Here is a 16,284-nt window from a genome sequence, read left to right on the forward strand (position 1 = left end):
ATGCATGTGTTAACTACCTATAGTATGTCAGGCACTGTATGGAGATCTGGGGACACAAGGAAAAGAAAAAAAAATCCAAACCAATCAGTTTCTGGCCTCAAGAAGTTTATAATCTAATGAAAAAGACAAGTTATATACAGGAATAACAGGAAATCATACACTGAAAGTATTAGAATTAAGGGCGATTGGGAAAAGCTTCCTGCAAATGGTGGGATTTTATATGAATTCATCTAGTCATGACATATGTAATACTTAATATACTACCTAAATTTTATATTTAGGTCCTACTCGGTGAAATTAGTAAGCTATGCTATATTTATTCATGTGTTTCCCTTCCAGTTTTTTTCTATTTTACTATGAGCATAACAGAATTCATCCCTTCTGATGTGGTCTTTTTAACATAGCTTGAGAAGAGAACCCTATGATTTGACGTGTTATAAGGATAGGGCTAAATGATGCATATACTTACCAAGTTTTTTTTTTTTTTCATCTAACGAAGCATCATGTTTTCTGAATAATTATTACATATATGTTGGTTTTTTTCATTGAGACTCAACATTGACTCAAAAATGCTTTTCATATTTATTCTGTATCTATAAAAAGTCTGCCTTGCCACTGTGTGCAATTCCCCATTTAATAACAGGCAGGGATGAGATGGTAGACAGAGCATTCAGGATATGAAGGAGTTAGGTGGTGGAGGGGTATGGTGGGGTTATGAAAAAGGGTGTGCTTGAGTTAAATCCTTTTGTAGCCGGATGGAGGACGGACTGGTGTGAGCAGAAGCTTGGGGCAGGTAAGGCAAGTAGGCTGATGTAGAAATCCAAACCTGGTAACTTGAGGGTGCAAAGCAGCGGCGGCCTTAGAAAGGGACATCTGGAGATGTGTATTTGAGACATGTTGCAAAGCTGAATTTTTTTTTTTTTGCTGAGGCATTTGAGATTAAGTGACTTGCCCAGGGTCACACAGCTAGGAAGTGTTACGTTGTTTGAGGACACATTTGCACTCAGGTCCTGCTGACTTCAAGGCTGGTGCTCTATGCACTGCGCCCCCTAGCTGCCCCTCAAAGGTGACGCTCGTAGCCCTTGGCAACGGACCGAAGTGGGACAGAGAGGGGGGGGATGAGGATGTCTGCCTGGGGCCCCGTCAGGCGGATGGAACCCTACCAGTGAAGGTTTGGAAGGGGGGGGGTTGGGGAGCCGGAAAGAGAATGATTTTCGTTTAAGACACGCCGGACGTAAGACGCTTGGGCATCTATAAGCAGATGGAGATGAGACAGACCAGTAGAAAGGTGAGGGCCGGATATGGAAGCGATTCATGAAATCCCACAGCCGAATAGTGAAAGGCCAAGGAGGAGGCACAGGCGGACAAACAGGGATGGCGAGGGATGGAAGTTTCCCGGCAGAAAGAGATGAGGGGATAAGGACCCAGAGCCGAGGTGACCCGCCCCGGCCCGGCTTCTCGTTACACGGCAGGGCTCCGCCCCCTGACAGCTGGGCGGAAAACGGTCGGACCTTTGCGGAGAGCGCAGGCCGACGAGGCGAGGACCCTTAACTGACCCGCAGGAGGCTGGAGCACAGGCCTCGGTTTCTAACCGCCGCCGCCACTCCGCGTCCGGACAGAGGCCAGCGCCAACCTCTCAAGATCCATCGCCGCCCTCCAGCCAATCGCTGCCCCGCTAGGGGGAGACTCCGCTCCAGGCTAGCACCGCAGGGGGAGTGCTCGAAAAGCGGCACCCGCCCCCTGGCGGCGTGGGTGACGTCAGCATCGCCCTGCCTCCCTCTGCGTGCGCCCTCGGTTGGAAAAAAGGGGCGGGGGGGCGGGGCGCGCGTCAAAGCGGCGTAGACAAAGGGCGGGCGGACGCACGCGCACAAACTCGCCACCGAGTCTCTGGCCGGCGGTGGGGGTGGGACTGTGAACGGAGGGATCCTGAGCACCAGGACCAGGACCCCGGTGCAGCGCAGCCGGTGAGTATACCCTGGCCTGACCCCCGCCCTCCCAATATCGGTAGCCGCCCTGAGAACGAGGCCGGGGAGCGGGAGGGCCAGGGGTTCGGCGGGGGTTAAGGGCCGGTACTAGATTCTCGGGGGCCCCTCCTGCCGGCTGGGGAGCTCGGGAGACACCATCGTGTTCCCCCTCGGGCTCCCAGTGTGGAACATTCCGGCCTCCCCTTCCCTTCCTGGAGTGGAATATCCCTCCCCCCCGGCCCAAGCTGCGCCGCCTGCTAGCGCTCCCGCATCCGCGCTTGGTGGGGAGGCGCACGCTCGCGTGGCGTCCAATGGGGAAAGGATTCCCCTTTCCCCGCCCACCTTCTCCCCGCTTCCCTCTCTTCCTCCTCCCGACCGACTCTCCTGGCCGTCTCCTCCCCGTCTCCCTCGGAAATCCTACGCGTATCGTTCCGTTCTACGTGTCCTCGCCCTTCCTCCCAGCCTGCGCTTTCTCTATGTTACACTAGGGGTATGTTGGTGGGGCAGCGGGAGGAGAGGAAAGTCCCCTCCCCCCACCCTCAGAAACCCTTCCCTGTTTCCCACTAGGGCCTTTCCTTGGGGGGTCCCGTCCCGGACTGGGAATCCTCCCGCCCGAGAGGCCCGGGGGCTTCTGCCCTCGGACATGGGCTTTTACGTGTTTTTCTTTCTGCTGTAGAGGACAAACAGTCAGAATGTCTCGCACTGCTTAATTTTCTTGTGCTGCTTATATCGCAATTGACTGCGTGTCTAGCTTGGCGTAATCATTTTTCACCTGAAGAAATTGTTTTTCGCTGATAGTTTAGACTAATTATGCACGTGCGGCTCTAAATAGACACATCTGTGTCTTCTCTCTGGTCCGTATCTAATAGTTGACTGCATATCTTCTAATTCCTTTGCCTCGCTTGGCTCGTCGTGCTGTTTCACTTGAGTTTCTTTTCCTTTGCGGTCGTTTACCAAAATTTGGAAGTCCTAAGGGTGGGTGCTTATGGTCAGTTTCATAACCCGTATGAAACCCTGTTTTATCTGCCTGTATAACTTGGACAATTCACTAAGACTGTAAATTGGAGAGAAGGGACCAACCTACACTGGTGGAAGTTTCTCGCCCAGAATTCTGTAGTGATGAAGTCACAAATCTGGTAAACAAAATAAAAGCCTAAAAGGTATTTTTGTTGTTGTTTTGTCAGTTTTAAGTCCTGTGAATTTTTGTGAGCTCTTTTGGGATTCTGTTACTGGGCTGCTTTGTCATTTCCTTCTCCATGTGATAAATGAAGAAATTCAGGCTAATAAAGGTTAATTGCATGGGAGCAAATAGGAAGTGTTGAAACCGTTTGAACTCCTCTTGCTGATTCCATGCCTGAGGGTCTCTATCCCCTGTGCCATCCAGCTGCCCTAAGAGGTATACCCATAAATAAAAATGTATTGACACTAGAACTAGGGAGCATCCATAGGTGCTTTAAAGAAATTTCTAGAAAAGAAATTATCTTTTCTAGGAACAATTATATAGCTGAGTGTAAAGATTTAGAATTCACGGAGACTTGTCTGGGACAACATAGGCACACAATGAGTATCAGTCAGCAAGTATTTTATTAATTGTCGTCTGTTCTGTTAGGGAAACATAAGTAGATAAAATATTTGTACAAAGGTGATGTCAGCAAGGGCCATAGGGAAGGTGTACTGGTCACTTTGGGGATCAGGTAGGGCATGTGCAGGAGGTGTGAGCTGAAGAAGTACAAAAGCCCTGAAAAGGCAGGTGAAATGGCATGTTCAAGAAAGCCAGGAACTGATGAAGTATACATGAATGGGAATATGCGATGAGTCTGGAAAGATAGCCTGGAGCCATATGATGACAGCCCTTTAAGTGCCAAACAGAAAAGTTTGCATTTGATTGAAGAGGCAATAAAGAACCATTGGTGTTTTTTGAGCAGCAGTGACTGGGTGCTTTAGGAATGTCTCTGGCAACTGTGGAGTGTGAATTAGTGGAAGGGACACTTGGAGCTGGAAGACCAATTAGGAAGCTATTTCTGCCCAAAGCAGAAATGTTGAAAGCCTTTTATAAATGAAGGTGCTCATGTGGGTGGCTGTAGGAGATGTCATGTGGGGGGGCTATATAGGAAATGTAGTCTAAGTAGAATCACCAACTTAATTGGATATGAGTTGTAAAGGAGAGTTGAGGAGTCAAGGAGCACTTCAAACCTGAAAAGGACCCAACGATGACCAAATGGAGCTTGGCCTAGAGCCTTTTGATGGCCAATGAGTGTTGGTCCTTTAGAAAGAAATCTAGCCAATACCTCAAAATAATTGGGTCCTGATTGACACAGGTTGAATGTAAGTAGCAGTCTCTTCTGCTTTGGCCAGAAACTCTGAGGACTTTGCCCTCTCAGATTTGTTTATTTTGATTTTTTTTTTTTTTTGGGGGGGGGACTAGGTGAAAGAGGAGATTCTTTGCCTCAATTGCTACCTATCCTTAATCATTGAATGGGTGTAGCCTCAGACTGAGTCCTATTGAAGACCTTAGTTTAAAAAGACCAAAGTCCCCCACTTCATCCAGGGCCATCTCCAATCCTCTTGATCTATATCTTGCCTACTGATCCAGATGGCTCTGGAGGGAAAAGTGAGGCAGGTGACCTTGTACAGCCCTCCCTCCCTTAAATCCAATTCACTTAAAGGTCATGGTATCACTTCTGAGCTTTTAGTCTTCTTAGAGAACAAAGGACAAACAGTAGTTGGAAGATTCCCTCCCTCCCTTCCTTCTTTCATTCCTTCCCTCTCTCTTTCCCTTTTTTTCTTCCTCTATCCACATAGGGTATCATACCTTACCTACAGATGTTCTTAAAAGCATTTTTCTCTTTTGCACCTCTGGACAGTAAGAATGTGGAAGAAAGGTACTAGTTGCTGGGGAAGAAGGAACTAGAGGTGTTTCTGCAGAAAGTTCTATAAGGAAGCCAAGGAAACTGAAGGTGATGAACCTTCCAAGAATGAAAGATGTGTGTCATGTTTGAGAAACTGCTACATGTATGCCAGTATAGGAAGAGTCCAGGTATTGATAAACTTTAAATGACAGAGGACTTTATATTTGATTCTGGAAATTATTAATAGGAAGTGATTAGAGCTCGTTGGGGCTCTAGTGGTAGGGGTTGGAGTGACAAATTAGTGCTTTAGAAAAGTTACTTGGCTACTGAGTTGATTGATTGGAATGGAAGAGACCTGAAGCCGAAGCTCTCATAGTAAGTAGTTCAAGCAAAAGGTGATGAAGACCCAAATTAAAGCTCTAGCTTTGTGAATGGAGAGATGTATAGGAGAAATATTGTGAAAATAGAAATGTGGAATGAGATGGAGTAAGGAATTCAGGATTACACTGAAGCCTAGATGACTGGGAGGATGGCAGTGCTTTAAAATAGTAGTAGGGAAGTTTGGAAAGAAGCAGGGATTTTGGGAAGTGGGAGGGAAGAGATGAGTCCTGTTCTAGATGTATGACTTTGAGAGATCCAAGAGGTAAGAAGTTGTTGTTCTTGTGATAGAGCACTGGGCTGGGAATCAGGAAGACTCATCTTTTTAAGTTCAAATCTGGCCTCATATTTACTAGCTGTGTGACCATGTTTGCTGACAGTTTCTCATCTGTAAATGAGCTGGAGAAGGAAATGGAAAGCTACTCCTGTAGCCAAGAAACCTAAATGGGGTGACACAGACACAACTGGCACTACTGAACCACAACAGTACTTGTAACTCTGGAGAGAGACTAGGGCTGATCTGGCATCTGCTGTAGAGATCATTGAACCCGGTGAACCTGTTGAGATCACAAGTGAGATAATATAGAGCTAAAAGAAAAGGGAACTCGGGCCAGTGCCTTGGAAAACAATTACAGTTAGTGAGCAATTACATGGATCAAGAACCAGCAAAGGAAAACGAGGATTGAATCAGATTGATAGGACAAGAACCAGAAGAGAATATTCTGAAGGAGTTAATGTCATTTACTTTCAGAGGTCAAGAAAAGGACGAAGACTAAGAAAAGGCCATCTAATTTGCCATTTAGACATTATTAACTTAGGAGAGAACATTTTCAGCTAAATGATAAGGTTGGAACCCAGATTTCATAGGGTTTAGAAAAGAAGAGAAGGTATAGATTATGGGTGGTTTTCTCAGGGATTTTTAGCAGAGAAGAGAGTTATTTTCATTGACTATCTCCATGACAAAAATTTCTCCATTCTCATCTCTGCCTTCTGATTTCAAGTCCAAGCACAATCCCACTTTCTACAGCAAACTTCCCAATTCCTTTTAATTCTAATTCTTTAATTCCCTCTTGATTATTTCCTAAAGCTGGATATGGAAGGTATCATAGAGATCATCAAACACAACCTCTTTATTTAAACTGCAAGAACATAGACCCAGAAAAGTTAGGTGATCTGCCCAAACAGGTCCCATTATTGAAATTTGAACTTAATCTCTTTGAGTTCATCCATTGTGCCAAATTAATAATAGTGACTAGTACTTATTTGCCAGGCAATGTGATAAGAACTTTACAATTATCATTTCATTTGATCTTCACTGTGACCCTTGGGGAGAGATCCTATTTTATCCCCATTTTGTAGATGAAGAAACTGAAGCAAACAGAACTTATTCAGGAACACATAATGATTAAATATCTGAAGAAATATTTGAATGCAGATCTTCCTGCCTCCTGACTTAGGCTCTATCCACTATACCACTTGCCCAATGAAAATTTGGTGATGTCATAATAGCCTCTTCTCCAACTTGATTGGAAATAGAAGGTAAGGAAAGATGAAAAGTAGGAGATTTTGGAGACCCTTAAATAGCAGACTGAGGTGTTTTTAGTGAAAGTTTTTGAGGGAAGGAGTACTGTGTCTTAGAAACTAATATTGGCAGCTTTGTGGACAATTGATTTGAGAGAGGATAGAGACCAATTAGGAATCTTGTTAGTGACATTCAATAACCTGAAACTGGGATGGGTAGCTGTGATTGTAGAGAAAGGAGTCAGATCAAAGATATGTAGAGATAGAATTAGCTAGATTTGAAAAGATTGAAATGTCATCAACTGAAATATGTATATTTAAAGGCAAATGGATTTAGAAGCAGGAGATAATGAGTTCCATTTTGAACATAAGTGAGTTTAACTTGCCATATGGAAAGGACATCAAGACATCCAAGCTAAAGATGTCTAGCAGGCAGATGGCCACATGAAACTGGGGCTCAAAAGAGATTAATCTCAGTGTTTAGTATATATCTACATATTGATGAAAATATATTTTAAGTGACATAGGAAAAGTAATTTCTTTTTTTCAAATAATAGCTTTTTATTTTTAAAATATTTGCAAAGATAGTTTTTAGTGTTCACCTTTGCAAAATGTTGTGCTCCAATTTTTTTCCCCTCCTTTTCCCACCTAGATAGCAAGTAATCAAATATGTGTTAAATATGTACAATTCTTCTATACAGAAGAAAAGTATTTTTTGGGATAACATCCCTGGCTTTTTGGTATTAGCATTAATGAGACAAAATATCTTTTGGGTGCCACATAAAAAATATTTTTATAGCCTGGTTAGATAAGAATTGTTTAAGGAGTCAGTTACTGTAGCCAAATTACTTGTATTTTAAAATTGAAGCATTCCTATAACATTTTAGCTTATCTGATAGCTTTTAATAAAAAAATTCTGTATTTTTAATTAGGTTTAAGGACCTATGTCAAGCTTATACTTACCTAACCTTGTAACGGAGCAGATGATGAGACTGGTATTTAGTCTCTCACTGGTATTTAGAACAGATAGAGACTGAAGGGTGATTCTAATTATGTTAGTCTTATGCAGTAGCATATATTGCATATATATATATTGATTTTCATCTGATCTGACATTTCTATCTTGAACCACTCTTCAGAAGTTGGTGTACTTCTGACGTAAGCATAATAGTTGTCTGGAGCATTAGTCTTCAGAGAATCATCATTTCTCCAGTGGGCTGTGACATGACTCCCAAAGAGATTGGTATAACCCCAAGGGATAAACACTCTTTGTGATTACCTAGTGGGTGGGGCTTCTTTTCAACACTACTGAACTTCCCCTTAATTATCACTCAACTCTACCTTTTCCAGCTGTTGGCCCTCCGTGATTTTGCAGGGTCCCCAAAACTCCCCTTTGGTGCTATAATAAAACTCATTGCTACAAATTTTCCCTCAGCATATTCACACTCTGCCCTCTATGTCAGATCCTTGTGGTTACAAGCTATCCTTTGGTGGATGCTGTATTTTGCCTAACTTTTTACTTTTTAGTGAAGAATAAGCGGGATGGCTTGCAATATGTATCTTTTCTCCTCATCCCCCAACACTCTTCTTCCAAACTTTTACTATTTTTGTCATTCTTACAGTTGCCCAAGTTCGTAACCTTGCTGATGAGCTTCCATTTTTTTTTTTAAGCACACATCATGTGTGTCAAGCACTGTTAAGCAGATTTATCACCTTAATTAATGCCAGTTAACTGATTCTACCTCATTCCACATATCCAACTAGTTGCTAAGTCTTGTCCATTCTGCCAGTATAACAGTGTTTACATCCATCTCTTCACTAATATATCTACCATTCTCATTACTCTCACTTATATTGTTATATTGCTTCTGCAATATATACTTTTTAAAATTTATTTTAATATACATTGCTTTATGAATCATGCTGAGAGAGAAAAATCAGAATAAAAAGGAAAAACCATAGCTCAGGTTAAAAACAAACAGGTGAGCATAATATGTGTTGATTTACATTCAATCTCCATAGTTCTTTTTCTGGATACAGATATGGCATTTTCTGTCCAGAGTCTATTGGGATCGCCTTGGATCACTGAACCACTGAGAAGAGCCATGTCTCATAGTTGATCATCATACATTCTTGCTGTTATTGTATACAATTTATTCTTGGTTTTGCTTGTTTCACTCAACTTCAGTTCATGTAAATCTTCCCAGGCCTTTCTAAAATCAGCTTATTCATGATTTTTTTGTGGAGCAATATAATATTCCATTACCTTCCTATAACATAACTTATTCAGTCATTCCCCAATTGATGGGGAATGCACACAATGCATTGATGTCCTTGTTTTCCCCATAACCTTTCCAACATCTGTAATTTTTCTTTTTTCGGCCTTGCAAATTTGATAAGGGTGTTTTAATTTGCATTTAATATGCAGAGTTTTAATTTGCATTTTTAAAATTATTAATGCTTTGTTGTTATTAGCCTGACTTTTTTTCTTCTAGTGGGAGAGACAATATGTCTATATGTATATGCATGTGCATATGTATATGCATGCATGTGCCTGTGTTTTGTGTGTGTATGTGTATGAATTAGTATTTACAGAATATATATGCAAGATTAAGGACTGATATTATCTTTTAAGCCTCTTGTATAGAAGGCACTTAATAAATGTTTATTATAGTAGTCACTTAATAAAAATTTATTGACTGACCAAAAACATTAATTTTGGGAGAGGAAGTAGGGAAAGCAGAAAAGACTTCATGAAGAAGGTAGTACTTGAGCTGCCTTGAAGGAAATGAGGGATTCCCAAAGTTGAGGAGAGGGTAGTTTATGGAAGAGGAGTGTAAAGGATATGTAGTACATGGAAGATAATGAGTATAAAGGGGTATAAATACAGTAGGCAGAGTAGGTTAACTATCAGATTGATATTTTTAATATTATTCTTAATACTTAAGACTATGCTGTTTCCCTATTTAAGAAACTGTTGCCTTATGACTACAGGGTCAGTATTTCATCTAATTTAGCTAATTCTTTGTGTAAATTTCACAGTACATATATTTATCATTACTGTAGCATATGTGTATAATTTGTAAATTGTACATATATTGGGAGGGCACATTCTCCAATTTTTTATTTATATTTATGTGCTATCAAAAATCACTCATACTGCTTCTGAGAAGGTAAAATATTTTCCCCTATAAATTACATATTTATTTCTCTCTGAGTAGTGTGGGGTTTTCTGTTTCTAGCAGGACTGTAGCATAATGTGCTGACTGGTTTCTGTCTTAACTATAACTACTTTTCACATAGGCTTATAATAACTTTCCCAGGAAGATGGTGCTTTCTTTTAAATTTCTATTGCTTTCAGTGACTTAAAACTGAAGAGTATTTGATCCTGGTGGCACTTGAACAGAATTGCATATTTAGTGTTTCAAGTAAAATTCCATTATGGTATCTCTTTGGTAACTTCCATTGTAGCAATGCAATATTTATTTTATAGGATATATTGTTATAGTTGTAACATAATCTATGGTATAATCAAATCTACTTTAAAATGTTTTTCTCCTTTCATACTTCACAGATGGAGAAATAGAAAGCATTGTATAAAGGATTGTATATTTGATTTTTCTCAGGTAATGCTGTGCAATATGATGCCTAGAGAGAGAGAGATTTAGTCACTTTTACTTACTAATTATTGTATTTTCTTCCTACTGATTGAGTTTATAATTATGGCACACAACCTCTCTGGTGTTTTAGGACCTTTGCAGGTCTAAGGTTTTTGTAAATTTTTGGACATGAAACAAAAAGAAAACCATCATCTTTTCAGTAAGAATGTTGTGCAAGTTGATGTAGTAAATTATACTACTACACATTTTTTAATTCTTAATTTTTAAAGTTCATTTTGTCAGTTGAGTAAGCTTTCAAGGTTTTTTAATCAATAAATTTAATTGACAAATAACTGCACTGTATTTACAGTTGTCTTTCTTAATCTCCACAAAAATAATGAAATAAAACCACATAAAAGTGATTGTGCCCCATATTACATATTGCCTATGTGTTAGTATTTTTACTAAAGAAAAAAACATAGTCCAGTGTTTTAAATATGAATCATATTTAAAGTTATCTTTTTTATATGGTTATTGTATTTTGATTCTCTGTTGTTTACTTACAGCATTAGTTCATATAGTTTTCCCTTTATTTAATTCTTCATATATGTTCCTTAAAATATTGTAATCTTCCATTGTGTTTGTATTGCCAGTTTTTTTCAGTCTTTTCCATTTGTTGGGAAACATGGTTGATTTCTTCCCCTTCTCCTCCCCAATCATCCCAATATAGTTTTTTATGAATTTAATACAGGTAAATATTTTGTAAAGTATCTTGCAAAATTTGAAATTATTTTCTACCAGCTAGAAAATACTATATTTGTTTTCCCACATCTCCACCAATATAGAATTTTCCCATTGTTTAATCATTTTTGTCATTTGAATGAGTGTGAGATGATACTTTAGGATTTACTTAATTTGCATTTATATGAGAGGTTGCCTCATAGAGTAGATGGAGATCTGATCTTGGATCCAGAAAGACCAGAGTTTCCTTTGTATATGAAATCATAGATCTTTTCAAATTATATAATTATCTGTTTTAAGTACCTTTTAGATTGCTGCTTTTACCATGGTTCTCCTCTGTCGTGAATTGTTTTTTCTTTGAAATGTGGTCAAAAAATGCCTGACTTTGACTATACATATATTGGGGATTGGTTGTTCCTAGTATAAGTTCAATTTAGCCACAATGAAAAAAATTTGGATATGTTACTGTTCATCTCTTTGCTAGAATTATAGTATGTTTGTATCAGTATTCTTTATGTGTATTGATCTGATGTTTGCTTTATTTCTTCTTGGTTTGGTAGCAAGTTTATATCTGAATTTTCCCTTATTTTTGAGAACAGTTTAGATCACATAGTTACTATTTTAAAAATATTTCATAGAAGCCACTTGTTTAGACTGGGAAATTGTTGCAGTTTTTTAATGGGAGTTCATTTATGGCTTTCTCAATTTATTTTTCTCAGATATTAAAAAAAAATCATCTTTTTCCTATTTTGTTAATTTAGTCATTTTTTAAAAATTTTAATGAGGTAGTATGATGTAGGGGATAGATAGTCATGACCCATCCACTCTGTGGTTTAGCTAGAACTGAAATTTTGTTTTTCCCCATTTAGACATATCTCTTAGATATGTCTTAGAAGTCATTTCTTCTAACCTACACATTTTACAAATTAGGAATGGTAGGCCTGAGAAAGTAAATAACTTGTCCACTGTCACACAGATAAATTGCAAAAATAGGCCTCAAACTCGGGTGTTGTACTGATTGCAAATCCACCAAAGATGTTAAATTTGAATTTAAACTGTTAAGAAGCTAATTTTTAATTGAGTTGAGCATTGAAGTAGCTTCAATTATTTTTTAGCTACATAAGATTAACACTTTGAAAGATCCAAAATATAATTGTTCAGTGAAGGCAATGTGATAGAAATCATGAGTTTGGAGTTAGAGAAAATGGGTTCTTTTTTTTTTTTTTTTTTTTTTTTTTAATGTAATGTAAGTTATATGCATGGGTAATTTTACAGCATTGACAATTGCCAGACCTTTTGTTCCAATTTTTCCCCTCCTTCTCCCAATCTCTTCCCCTCGATGGCAGATTGACCAATACATGTTAAATATGTTAAAGTATATTCAATACAAGTATACATGTCCTAACAGTTATTTTGCTGTACAAAAAGAATTAGGACTTTGAAATAGTGTACTATTAGCCTATGAAGGAAATCAAAAATGCAGGCAGACAAAAATATTATTCCATAATATTCATATACCACAATTTATTCAGCCATTCTCCAATTGATGGACATCCACTCAGTTTCCAGTTTCTGGCCACTACAAAGAGACCTGCCACAAACATTCGTACACATACAGGTCCCTTTCCCTTCTTTAAGATTTCTTTGGGATATAAGCCCAGTAGTAACACTGCTGTATCAAAGGATATGCACAGTTTGATAACTTTTTTGAGTATAGTTCCAAATTGCTCTCCACAATGGCTAGATGTATTCACAATTTCACCAACAATGTGTTAGTGTTCCTGTTTTCTTACATTCCCTCCAACATTCCACATTCCTAAGATTGGGCTGATTATACTTGAGAAAATGGTAAGCTACTATGTGGTAAACACCAAAAAAAGTTGGTGTTTAGGACTTGAATTTAAAAATTGATATTACATAGCCTTATTTTTATTGATGTCAGCCTGCCATTTCTCCTTCTCTTTTCCTCTTCTCAGATTTCTTCTGTCATTCTTTGGGGTTTTTTGGGATGTGGGGGAGAGCAGTCAGGGAATAATTGTCTTACTTAGGCTCACACATTGTCTGAAGCTGGATTTGAACTCGAGTCCTCCTCACTCTAGGGCTTTATCCAGTGTATCACTTAGCTGCCCCATCATTCTTAACACTTTAAAGCCTAGAAGGTGACCATAATGGGGAATGGAACCAAGATGGTAGAGCACCAAGAAGTATAGCAGGTTTTCCCCTCCATCCATCTAAAATTCCTCTCAACAAAATCTAGAAAATGTACCACCTGAATACTGATTGGGAAATCCAAAGGAAAAAAGGAAAAAAAAAACTCAAAATGAATCATATTTTTCAGTTCAAGTTGACAAGATACAGGTCTATGAACACTAGGTCCAATCAGAGGCAAGAGGCTATAGCACTCAAGGGCACATTGAGGTTCCAGAGATGGAATTGGGACACTTCATACCTGGTATGGAAATAAGTCAACTGGCAGTTTTGTTCCCACATCAGGATCATAGATTTAGGGAGGACTGAAGAAGATATCTACTACTTTTTTTTTTTTTTTAAATTTTTTTCACCCCCTCCCCTAGATGGCAAGCAGTCCTATACATGTTAAATAAATTACAGTATATCCTAGATACAATGTATGTGTGCAGATCCAAACAGTTTTCTTGTTGCACAGGGAGAATTGGATTCAGAAGGTAAAAATAACCCAGGAAGAAAAACAAAAATGCAAACAGTCTACATTCATTTCCCAGTGTTTTTTCTTTGGGTATAGCTGCTTCTGTCCATCATAGATCAATTGAAACTGAATTAGGTCTCTTTGTCAAAGAAATCCACTTCCATCAGATTACATCTTCATACAGTATCGTTGTTGACGTATATAATGATCTCTTGATTCTGCTCATTTCACTTAGCATCAGTTCATGTAATTCTCTCCAAGCCTCTCTGTATTCATCCTGCTGGTCATTTCTTACAGAACAATAATATTCCATAACATTCATATACCACAATTTACCCAACCATTCTCCTATTGATGGGCATCCATTCATTTTCCAGTTTCTGGCCACTACAAACAGGGCTGCCACAAACATTTTGGCACGTACTGGTCCCTTTCCCTTCTTTAGTATCTCCTTGGGGTATAAGCCCAGTAGAAACACTGCTGGATCAAAGGGTATGCACAGTTTGATAACTTTTTGGGCATAATTCCAGATTGCTCTCCAGAATGGTTGGATTCGTTCACAGCTCCACCAACAATGTATCAGTGTCCCAGTTTTCCCGCATCCCCTCCAACAATCATTATTTTTTCCTGTCATCTTAGCCAATCTGACAGGTGTGTAGTAGTATCTCAGAGTTGTCTTAATTTGCATTTCTCTGATTAATAATGATTTGGAACACTTTCATATGAGTGGTAATAATTTCAATTTTATCGTCTGAAAATTGTCTGTTCATATCCTTTGACCATTTGTCAATTGGAAAATGGCTTGGTTTCTTATAAATTAGAGTCAGTTCTCTCTATATATTTTGGAAATGAGGCCTTTATCAGAACCTTTCACTGTGAAGATGTTTTCCCAGTTTGTTGCTTCCCTTCTAATCTTGTTTGCATTAGTTTTGTTTGTACAGAAGCTTTTTAATTTGATGTAATCAAAATTTTCTATTTTGTGATCAATAATGGTCTCTAGTTTGTCTTTAGTCACAAATTTCTTCCTCCTCCACAAGTCTGAGAGATAAACTATCCTATGTTCCTCCAATTTATTTATAATCTTTATGTCTAAATCATGGACCCATTTTGATCTTATCTTGGTATATGGTGTTAAGTGTGGGTCCATGGCTAATTTCTGCCATATTAATTTCCAGTTATCCCAGAAGTTTTTGTCAAATAATGAATTCTTATCCCAAAAGTTAGGATCTTTGGGTTTGTCAAACACTAGATTGCTATAGTTGACTATTCTGTCTTGTGAACCTAACCTGTTCCATTGATCAGCTAATCTATTTCTTAGCCAATAACAAATGGTTTTGGTGACTGCTGCTTTATAATATAGTTTTAGATCAGGTACAGCTAGGCCACCTTCATTTGATTTTTTTTTTTCATTAATTCTTTTGAGATTCTTGACCTTTTATTATTTCATATGAATTTTGTTATCTTTTCTAGATCATTAAAATATTTTCTTGGAAGTCTGATTGATATAGCACTAAATAAATAGATTAGTTTAGGGAGTATTGTCATCTTTATTATATTCGCTCGACCTATCCAGGAACACTTAATATTTTTCCAATTGTTTAAGTCTGACTTTTTATGTGGAAAGTTTTTTGTAATTTTGCTCATATAATTCCTGACTTTCCTTTGGTAGATAGATTCCCAAATATTTTATGCTGTTGACAGTTATTCTGAATGGAATTTCTCTTTGTATCTCTTGTTGGATTTTGTTGGTGATGTATAAAAATGCTGAGGATTTATGGGGATTTATTTTATAACCTGCAACTTTGCTAACATTATGAATTATTTCTAATAGCTTTTTAGTAGAATCTCTGGGGTTCTCTAAGTATACCATCATATCATCTGCAAAGAGAAAATACCGACTACTAATGGTGCATTCTGGAGTGAGGAAACAGTCGCAAATCCTAACTATGTTTATGTACTGAACAAAAAAGAAAATCAGAAGCAAGCAGTATCACTTAGGATCTCAGGTCCAGCCAGAGCCTAATATGAACTTTGTAGAGGAATAACCAGTGCAAGAATACTCAACAGAAGAAAATCCTACAGTTCTCTCAGTCAGATCCATCAGAGCTTTCTGTGTAGCTAAGTAGTAGTAAGGGTCCAGCAGCAGGCTTTTGTTGTTCAGGTCTGTACCCAGGTCAGGAATTTGCAGAACTCAAACCGGGGGAAAGAAATTATACTTTGCCCTAAATCAGACCACATTGGGATCTGTTGAAAACTTGAAAGGAACAAGAAATGAGGATGAAGAATAGAATAGACTTGATTTCATTTAATTAATAAGTCTTATCATAGAGCCTAGGTATGTTGAATATGGTGGTTACTTGAAGAAAAATATCGCTTTTTCAGTGGAATGAATAGATCGTTTAGACAGGAGTTATTTTTGATAGAGGAGAGTGCTGAAGTCAGAAAGAAGAGGAAAGTATCCTGATATCTGCAAGTTTTCAAACTTTGAGTTGTCAAAATCTGCCTTGGATAGCCATTCTGATACCAGTTCTGTTTTTTTAATTAGAGTGTTTCCAGTAGAATAAGAT

The 16,284-nt window shown here is 38.6% G+C and overlaps 1 protein-coding gene across 4 annotated transcripts in view; it reads left to right on the forward strand.

The window, feature by feature from the left end:
* Positions 1–1,168: 1,168 nt before the first annotated feature.
* Positions 1,169–16,284, forward strand: part of GPAT4 (glycerol-3-phosphate acyltransferase 4) — a 37,544-nt gene continuing 22,428 nt past the window's right edge. For 2 of the 4 annotated variants that reach the window (XM_031950746.1, XM_031950748.1), the window contains exon 1: positions 1,836–1,964. The gene's annotated coding sequence lies outside the window, so the exon portion shown is untranslated. Of the gene's footprint in view, positions 1,289–1,835; positions 1,965–2,234; positions 2,455–16,284 lie in introns of those variants that run through there. The other 2 variants (XM_031950747.1, XM_003758008.3) reach the window with 2 other exon arrangements.

This window comes from Sarcophilus harrisii, chromosome 2 (assembly GCF_902635505.1).
Source record: "Sarcophilus harrisii chromosome 2, mSarHar1.11, whole genome shotgun sequence".
Lineage (NCBI taxonomy): Eukaryota > Metazoa > Chordata > Mammalia > Dasyuromorphia > Dasyuridae > Sarcophilus > Sarcophilus harrisii.